The sequence below is a fragment of the Schistocerca piceifrons genome, chromosome 10 (genome assembly GCF_021461385.2).
Source record: "Schistocerca piceifrons isolate TAMUIC-IGC-003096 chromosome 10, iqSchPice1.1, whole genome shotgun sequence".
NCBI classification, from domain to species: Eukaryota; Metazoa; Arthropoda; class Insecta; order Orthoptera; family Acrididae; genus Schistocerca; species Schistocerca piceifrons.
In genome coordinates this window covers 39135221-39145839 of record NC_060147.1, presented here as the reverse complement: position 1 = coordinate 39145839, position 10619 = coordinate 39135221, and the positions used below count along the sequence as shown (strand labels likewise).

At 43.6% G+C, this 10619-nt stretch overlaps 1 non-coding gene across 1 annotated transcript; it reads left to right on the top strand.

The window, feature by feature from the left end:
• Positions 1–4121: 4121 nt before the first annotated feature.
• Trnat-ugu lies at positions 4122–4195 on the top strand. The gene has a single exon. It is a non-coding gene; the product is annotated as a tRNA-Thr (tRNA).
• Positions 4196–10619: the final 6424 nt, after the last annotated feature.

Below are 10619 nucleotides of genomic sequence, written 5' to 3'. Positions count from 1 at the left end.
AAAGATCGAATAATCAACGAAAGGATAACGTTCACCGAGGCGGGGCGTGGAATGTCAGTAGCTTGAACGTGGTAGGGAAACTAGAAAATCTGAAAAGGGAAATGCAAAGGCTCAATCTAGATATAGTAGGGGTCAGTGAAGTGAAGTGGAAGGAAGACAAGGATTTCTGGTCAGATGAGTATCGGGTAATATCAACAGCAGCAGAAAATGGTATAACAGGTGTAGGATTCGTTATGAATAGGAAGGTAGGGCAGAGGGTGTGTTACTGTGAACAGTTCAGTGACCGGGTTGTTCTAATCAGAATCGACAGCAGACCAACACCGACAACGATAGTTCAGGTATACATGCCGACGTCCTTAGGTTAGTTAGGTTTAATTAGTTCTAAGTTCTAGGCGACTGATGACCTCAGAAGTTAAGTCGCATAGTGCTCAGAGCCAAGACCGTTTCACCAGGCAACGCTGGTCAACTCCTGTTCGTGTTTGAGAAATCGATTGGTAACTTTCCTCGTGTCAGCACGTTGTAGGTATCGCCATCGGTGCCAACCTTGGGTGAATGCTCTGAAAAGCTAATCATTTGCATACCATAGCATCTTCTTCGTGTCTGTTAAATTTCGCGTCTGTAGCACGTCATCTTCGTGGTGTAGCAATTTTAATGGCCAGTAGTGTACAGTGTTTTTAAAGTACCATTACTATTCTCACTTCTTCATACACTGAACAGCTAAAGAAACTGGTATACCAACCGTGAGTACGCGAAGTACCACAACACGGCGTGGCACGGACTCGACTAATGTCTGAAGTAGCGCTGGCGCGAACTGTCACCATGAATCCTGCAAGGCTCTCCTTAAGTCCGAAAGAGTATGACGGGGTGGAGATCTCTTCTTAATAGCACGTTGCAAGGCATCTCAGATATGTTTAACAATGTTCATGTCTGGGGAGTTTGGTAGCCAGCGGAAGTGTTTAAACTCAAAAGAGTGTTCCTGGAGCCACTGTGTAGCAATTGTACAAGTGTGGGCTGTCGCATTGTCCTGTTGGAATTGCCTACGTCCGTCGGAATGCACAATGGGCATTCCGATGCTCGCGTACGTGTCACATGTCACATGTCAGAGTTGTATCTAGACGTATCAGGCGTCTCATATGACTCCAACTGCACACGCCCTACACCATTACAGAATCTCCACAAGCTTGAACAGTCCTCCGCTGACAAGCAGGATCCATGGGTTGTCTCCATACCCGTATACGTGTATCCGCTCGATACAATTTGGACTCATCCGCCAGGCAACATGTTTCCGGTCATCAACAGTCCAAAGTCGGTGTTGACGGGTCCAGACTAGGCGTAAAGGTTTCTGTCGTGCAGTCCTTAAGGGTACACGAGTGGGCCTTCGGCTCCGAAAGCCCATATCGATGATGTTTTGTTGAGTGGTTCGCACGCCGACACTTGTTGATGGCCCAGCATTGAAATCTGCAGCAATTTGCGAAAGGTTGCACTTCTGTCACGTTGAACGATTCAGTCGTCGTTGGTCCCATTCTTGGAGGATCTTTTTATGGCGTCAGCGATGTCGGAGATTTGATGTTTTACCTCATTCCTGCTATTCACGGTACACTCGTGAAATTTTCATACGGGTAATCCCCACTTGATAGCTACCTCGGAGATGCTGTGTCCATTGCTCGTGTGCAGTGCGCAAAAACTGAACTACAGGAACTCAGATAAAAAGGGAAGGTTGCTGGCTGAAATGGCCGAATTGTTTTAACACATTCGCAGAAGAAATGTACCAAAATATCAACAATTTGAGGAAACAGACAAAGTTGCTTTATCACATACGAGTGTAAGTCAATTATTATCCGCAATTTAGTAATATTTTTGTTTATTTCGGTAGTACTGGCGTTTTACGTTGATGACGCATGCAATGTTTATTCGTTGTTATATCTTTGCAATTTTCAAGCTGCTAGGTTAGTTTCGTTATCGCTGCCTTGCTGTTCATCATGGCTGCTCCGCTGTCTATTTATGCCAAAGATCAGGGGTCGAAATTCATGGAAGACTTTCAGAAGAGTAGGGGAACTGTATTTTGCCACAACGGACTGTCTACGAATTCACTGAAAAATTCCGGAATGGTCGCACAAGTGTTACGCACGATGAAGCAACCGGACGACCGTTTACCGCTACGAATGAAGAAACCATTGAGCGTTCACGTGAAATAATTTGGACAGACGATTAACTACTGACGAAGTGGCACATCGTATGCACTGTTCTGCCTAAGAAATCATAAAGTTTGTGCAAGATGGGCCCCAAAACAACTCACACAGCTGCATAAACAAACGCGCTTCGATACCAGCAAAAAACATTTGGATCGCTATAGCAACGAAGGAGACAACTTCTTAGACAGGATCGTTACTGGTGACGAAACATCGATCATTACGAGCCGGAGAGTAAACTGCAGAGAATGGAATGGAAACATCAAAATTCGCCATGCGAGAAAAAGTTCAAGGCCCAACCGTCCGCAGGAAAACTGATGGCCGAGCGGTTCTAGGCGCTACAGTCTGGAACGGCGCGACCGCAACGGTCGCGGGTTCGAATCCTGCCTCGGGCATGGATGTGTGTGATGTCCTCAGGTTAGTTAGGTTTATGTTGTTCTAAGTTCTACGGGACTGATGACCGCGGATGTTAAGTCCCATAGTGCTCAGAGTCATGTGAACCATTTTTTTTATGAGGGCATCAGGAAGCTTGTACAACGATGGACCAAGTGCGTTGAAGCGCAAGGAGATTGTGTCCAAAAATGATGTTCTTGTAAGTTTCCTATTTGATTACAATAAAATTTTATAACTACGTTGCTGGTGACTTACCGCCGTACATTAATTAACGTAGAGAAAACAAATGACGTTACGTTCCTTATGTAACTCGGAAAATTGCCGTTTAACTTAAATTAATGCTGCTGTATCTACAGTTTTCTATGACGTGGTATTTATTGATTGTATTACTAGATTGAATGTTCAGGAACAGATCTTCAGGAACCGGCGACTTCATCCTTAAGTTAATAGAATTAAATACGTTCAAATAATGGATGTAAGAGCAGAATCGCATCATTTATCAGATGTCAGCTCTACTTGGCTCTTGAACACGAGAGTGGATGTGAAGGTGAAATCAGGTGTAGCGTTATTGGAGTGTAGTTTTACGGCATGAAATATTAAAGAGAATAAACGGCCCTGATCCTAAAAATGTTTCTCACTAGCCGTCTGTAACACTACGGACTTACACATAACAGTGTATTGCTTGACGCTTTTGGGTCAAATTATAAGGAGTAATTCTTTCAACTTCACCGCTGTCTTTCTCATGAAATTACGGTATTGTTGTGAATTTTCCATCACAAGGTCTACAGTGAGATTCTTGCTCCCTTGAAAATCATACCGCCACCTAATCCACTCTCTCATCCAGCACGAACACGTCAGTTCACGTTTCTGCTTTGCCACTAAAGGTATTAAGGTCTCAGCTGCAGCCCCACGCCCTTACATCAGATCCTCTTACTTCACCCACAAAACTGCGACTGGAAAATCTCGCGGCTCATGTCGCGTATTATCGGTTGCAGAATTTCGGTTTTTTTTTTTTTATGTGAGCACAGTTACGGTGTGCGTGTATTGTGGCGGTGGTACTACGCCTCTGAGGATTTCCTTACAGATTTTTTCCTACTGCGCGCCCAGACTAAATGACAGAATGTCATATAAAATTGTATACGAAGACAGTAACTTGTTCTCGAAAGAACAGTTACTGTTGATGACCGTGCAGCTTTTCCCTGGAATAAATTATGACTAACTGACAACCTCAGCTGCCGACAGGTGTTGTTGTTATACCTCGATGTGGATAGCTGAAAATGCGTGCCCCGACCGGGACTCGAACCCGGGATCTCCGGCTTACATGGCAGACGCTCTATCCATCTGAGCCACCGAGGACACAGATGAATAGCGCCTCCCATGAGACTCACATTCCCAACTGTCCACAATTCTACATATGTAATGTACCTTATAGACATTTGCCCACCCACTCATTACTCGCGCACGCTTTGGCGATTCCCGTAAGAGTCTCACGGGAGGCGTGCAAGGGATAAGTCCCTGCAGTCGCGCTATTCATCTGTGTCCTCGGTGGCTCAGATGGATAGAGCGTCTGCCATGTAAGCAGGAGGTCCCGGGTTCGAGTCCCGGTCGGGGCACGCATTGTCAGCTGTCCACATCGAGGTATAACAACAACACCTGTCGGCAGCTGAGGTTGTCAGTTAGTCATCATTTATATAAAATTGTATTGCGAAATTACCGGGACCGAGCGATTCCCACCCTGTTATAAAGCTCATCCACAGTAACTGGCTCCACTAGTGTGGTATTTCGCTGTTAGTTAATCCGAGATAATGCTCCACATTGTGTAGGCAGCCTGCAGTTAGACTGGGTCCCACGCTTGTTGTAGAACACAAGAGGAGAAATACGTCGCACTGTTTGTGTGTTACAAAAGCCTTCATCACCTGTCCGAAAACTGCGAGTGAAACGCCTGTCGCATGCATCTTTATCAAGATGATAATTTTGGACCTAAATCGTGACAGTGTTATTTAGTGTGGGTGTACATTAGTCGTGTGACTGCCACAATATCATAAAATAATACTGTCGCTCGAGTTTTTGGGAGAAGACCTTGTAACGCTGCGCTTGTGGGGCACACGATACTCATTAAAGCCTGTACTATGGTAAGTTGGCGGGCTTCACCTTAAGAGAAAGGATTTTCGTATAGATATTGACCGCGTGTACCTGAATGGAGGCAAATCAGACTTACACCCACACTGTAATAACAATGATACATCAAGCAAGTCCGAAATGCAACCACACGTCAGGACGGACAAGAAACAACACAGAATATGCTACCAATTTGTTAATAATACGGTCGCCAGCCTAATTAGGCATTAACTGAGTTTCTTCTCTGTACAAGCTGATGTACGTTCATGCAAAACAACATGTAGTAACACTGCATAATATAGTAAATTTTAGAACCAGAAAATCAACTGAACTGATAATTTTACTTTCTGTACTGATATGGATAAACCATAAATACATAACACCACACTATAATGTTTACTACAAAACTTCGTACTGTCTATTGATCTGATTAAAATCGGGCATAGGTTGCCCTACAAATAGCACTTTCGGAACACACACACAATGTAAATTTTGATAAAGGTAAAACACTGATAAATTTTGGTTTTTATATTGACTTTAACTTTGCTGGTCAAATCAGTTTAGAACACTTCAGAATTCAAATGAATAAAAAAGAGGGGTGGGGCCCTGAAACTGTTATGATCACTGTATTGAAAATTTTGATTGCTGAAATCATTATGCACTCAAGATTTCCAATCAATAATTTACTACTCTTTTTATCTTATTTCCTGCTCATTTAAATACCATTATATCTGTCTGGAAATAATTAAACTTCATTACCAAATCAATATCAAAATTATCTTCCAACTTTGTCAGACCTTCGTTATTTACCTATTGATTCATTAACAAAACAGTTCTTTAAATATCATTCTAACATAGCTAGGTCTGCAGGTAATTACTATTAACATAAACTTTAATTCTTCATTTCGGGACACTCGGATTGCACAACATTTGGAAAGGACCCTGTCTAGGTTAGTTGTGAGGATAATTAAATGATAGGACAGTTCTGGTAAAATTCAAATTGTTATTGAACAGTATGGAACAAAAGTAACACTGGTCCATACGAATACAGTACTCAAAAGTTCAACCTGTTCGTATCGATGCGGCAGTTGCAGGCGGCGAGATGGCGAGGCACAGAGCACACATACAACCACAGCAATGGCTCTTGACGTATCGGCACTTTACTTCTTCTTAGCGTCGCAATACTTTTCCGTTTAGTGCCTATGGAATATAGCCATGCTGTATAGGCGTCGGAACGGTATATCCGAGGCTCAATGAAACTACGTCTTCCAGGAGAGCCTCCTCGATCCAGAACGTGTTGCTCAGACCGATGCCCAACTCCGACTACTACTGCTGAGCCCGTTGTGCCGTGCAGTGCCCGTGCGCATTTTCCCGCGCTCGCCTGCCATCCACCTTTTACCGCTCCCCTACAGACAGGGTATTCACCAGAGGTTTTGCATTCTACATATCCTAATACATTGCCTACGTGTGGACCAGACGCACAATTACAACTTTGACATCTTACAATAGTTTCAACGTTTCTTACATTTCAATTCTGTTATAATAGTGCTTGAAATCTGACATAAACATTAATATTCACATCGAAATTTGTTTACAGTTTTCTTAAAACAATGGCAAGAAACAAAAAAACAAAAACAATGAAATCAGAACATCACTTACACTAATTTATCGAAGAATCAGAAGAGAAAAAAAACATAATATTTATATGTACAATAGTTCAGCGTTGTTGTTGTTACAACCTTCTTCTCGGCGTACTCTCTCGTACAGCTGACTGATGCGACCTTACTGTTAGATTTCCCTATCGACCATTGTACGTGGTCACTCAAGAGTCTGGATACAGCGGTAGAAAAGTTGAACAGTGTGAGAAATCGTAATAGGATATGGTACAGGGTGTCAGTGTGTGTGTGGTTGGGGAGTTTGGGGAGGAGGGTGGGGTGGCGCAAGCTGCAGCAACGATGACGACAGAGGCGGCCTTGGTGAAATCCGCCATCATGGATTCGCTTTACGTGTTTCAAATGGGAAGCGGGTCACGTGGCACATCATTTTGAACTGCTCTTTTCTCAGTAATACACATGTGAAATCTATTTTAAGATATCTTTATTTGTGTAGGAAGTTTAGGACACCTGTCAGAGAAGGGTCAGGCAAAAGTCTCGATACACTTGTATAAAAGTCAATCAATGTGAGGAATCATAATAGTGTATGGTATAAGATAGGGTGTCTGTAGCCGGGGGCGGGGGAGGGAGGGGGAGGGGGGAGAGTGTCTTAGATCAGGAAAGCAGAAAAGGGACCCACTTGCAATGTCGGGACTATACCGCTTACCATGCACATGCTGAAAAGTTTACGTCGTAATGACTGGACGATCAATCAACACCAGGGTCAAAGAACATAAGCGACATTGCAGGTTGGGGCAGCTGGAGAGACTGGCCGTGGCAGAGCACGCACTGAGTAAGACCGACCACGTCATAAAAACCGCCGACACGGACGTACAGGCTGTAGAGTAGCACTATCACACGCTCTTGTTCAGAGAAGCTGTAGAAATACGCAAACACGCGAACAGTTTCAACAAGAAAGAGGAAAGCCTTAAGGTAAACGGATCCTGGCATCCCGTACTGCAGAGAACGACCGTCGCAGGAGGAGAACCGCGCCGGAAATGACCGCGGAGAAGCCCTCGGACATTGGAGCGCCAGGTACATATAGTCTGCGGCCGCGAGCTCGGCTCCAGTTCACCACCGGCAATGGAGGGTGAAGCTTTGACAATGCCAGCCACTCGTGCTGGCGAAATGTCAGAAAAATCATTAGATGAACGTCGGCCGAAGAACCCGAAACAGAAGCAAATAGGCAGTTTGTTAACCTAAGGACATCACACACATCCATGCCCGGGGCAGGATTCGAACCTGAGACCGTAGCAGCAGCGCGGTTCCGGACTGAAGCGCCTAGATCCGCTCGGCCACAGCGGCTGGCGGTGATGTCATATTTCAGTTCAGCAGTGTGTAACGTTGTTGCTTTAATTTGTTCTGATTACGGTGCTGATAGACAATAAAAGCGGGTTGAAGCTGTGAGCCGTCTGGGGAAGTTAACCTTGCATTACTGAGCAACTGTTTCACCAGGTATCCAGTCTATCTTACCAAATTCTCAACCACACTAACATTAATTATAATCTTTTAATCGTCATACGACAACGGTGATATATATATATATATATATATATATATATATATATATATATATATATATATATAAAGAGAATTTAAATAAAAAGAAATAAATCAGTTTATATTTGGAAATTTATTTTAACATTGATCATTGCAATTTCAGCATATTAAACTTGAGTCATAACTAAGCTGGTGCCTTATTTAGGATTGTGAAAATGAGAGTTTGTAATCTTACGGAACACATCAAATAGGGAGCCAAGATTGGGAGACTACATACAACACTGCATTCATAAAATAACACACGAAGAACGTTGAAACATATGCAAGAGGAAATTAACCACAACCAACCGATTCAATTTTCACCCAAAGAAGTTACGTTCGTAGCGCAATCCTGTCCGTCATGTAATTACCACACACTGGTATACTAAATTCAAACTAACTCCCTGTGAAATTTTCCCGAAAAGAATAGCTGAGGGCTACTCTGATGATTACACCACATGCTTCACGTGGTCAACTAGGTTTACACAAAGAGTGTAGCTCCACAATAATTTTGATAATTAAAATAAATTACATCGAAACTCAATTTACAAAAGAAAAACCTCGAACTGGTTACTATCGTCTTACTATTAACCTGATGGGTCAAACAATTGTATAAGCACGTGGTACTGGTCTCGCAAAGTACACCCCACGTGGGTTGAACATAAAGAAAAGTTGCTATATTGAAAAATATTGTCAAGACGAGACGTTATAATCTCATGCACATTTAAGATTGATGATCTTAGTTAGAGTTACTGATCAACACGTGGTTCCACTTTACTCACAAAGTAGTGACAAAGCAACTACCACAATATTATTCTGAACTTCACACTCGAATTACACTGCGTTGCAATTTAAGATAACATTAGATATTTTAGAGCTAAACCTGAAATAAAGGTGATTAAATTTTCAGCTAGGCTGAACTTAAGAAATCCATTGTCCTACGGACTTAGCAGACACGCGCTTAGCCGGAGATCTTACCACTTCAGACGCTCGCCGCAGACAGACTGCCCTGCGCTCCTACCGAGCGTGCTTCCCAGACACAAATGGAAGTGACCAGAGAGACAGCTTCCTATACCAACATGACAAGGGACGGACAGGACCATACTAAGCATAGAAACCTCACTGCTTTTAGAAAGTGCAGCTACCTGTTCCGACGTTGATCCTACTGTTCTCTAGAAGACAGGCTTGTCTGCTACCCTCAAGCATGCAACTAGAAATACATTTGCTCATTCATCCTTTCACACAGAAGGGAAGGGGGATGACAGTATCTTATCATATACAGTATATAAAAGAAAGCGGATGTAGGTTCCGTATGAGACTGTGTGACATGAATTACATATAAACTGTGTTTTAAAGTGTAGTGGTGTGACAGATCGTTCTTGTTTATGTGTAAAAGTAACACGTTCCACTGCTCAGTCACCTCCCAGATAGAGTCAGAAACACCACAGTAAATTTAGAAGAGGAATGTATGCCGTAAATGACAACAGATTTAAGAAATTAACATGAAAGGAATCCAACAGAAACCTTTCAAGTGTAACTGCCCATGTCTCGGAACCAGAACCATGCTACAGTGGTTTGAAGAGCAGTGTAGTAAGTCCACCTTGATGTCTCGGCGACCAAATTCGCGTGATGTAAATCCTATGGAACCCATCTCTATTGCTGTCGGGCGCCATCACCGCGTACCCAAATCAGCGGCCCGTTATTTACGCGAATTACACGACCTGTGCGTAGACATCTAATGCCACATAGCTCCACAGACTTACCAACATACTGTCGGATCCCTGGTATGCAGAGTCAGTGATGTACGAGGTGCATTCAAGTTCTAAGGCCTCCGATTTTTCTTCTCTGGACTGGAAAGAGATAGAAACATGCACATTGTATTAAAATGAGGCCGCGTTCATTGTCAATACGTCCCAGAGATGGCAGCACCGTACGGCAGATGGAATTTTACCGCCAGCGGCGAGAATGAGAACTGTTTTAAATACTTAAAATGGCGACGTTTGCCTTACTTGAACAGTGTGCAATCATTCGTTTTCTGAATTTGCGTGGTGTGAAACCAATTGAAATTCATCGACAGTTGAAGGAGACATGTGGTGATGGAGTTATGGATGTGTCGAAAGTGCATTCATGGGTGCTACAGTTTAATGAAGGCAGAACATCGTGTGACAACAAACCGAAACAACCTCGGGCTCGCACAAGCCGGTCTGATGACATGATCCAGAGAGTGGAGAGAATTGTTTTGGGGGATCGCCGAATGACTGTTCAACAGATCGCCTCCAGAGTTGGCATTTCTGCGGGTTCTGTGCACACAATCCTGCATGACGACCTGAAAATGCGAAAAGTGTCATCCAGGTGGGTGCCACGAATGCTGACGGACGACCACACGGCTGCCCGTGTGGCATGTTGCCAAGCAATGTTGACGCGCAACGACAGCACGAATGGGACTTTTTTTTCGTCGGTTGCGACAATGGATGAGACGTGGATGCCATTTTTCAATCCAGAAACAAAACGCCAGTCAGCTCAATGGAAGCACACAGATTCACCGCCACCAAAAACATTTCGGGTAACCGCCAGTGCTGAAAAAATGATGGCGTCCATGTTCTGCGACAGCGAGGGCGTAATCCTTACCCATTGCGTTCCAAAGGGCACTACGGTAACAGGTGCATCCTACGAAAATGTTTTGAAGAACAAATTCCTTCCTGCACTGCAACAAAAACGTCCGGGAAGG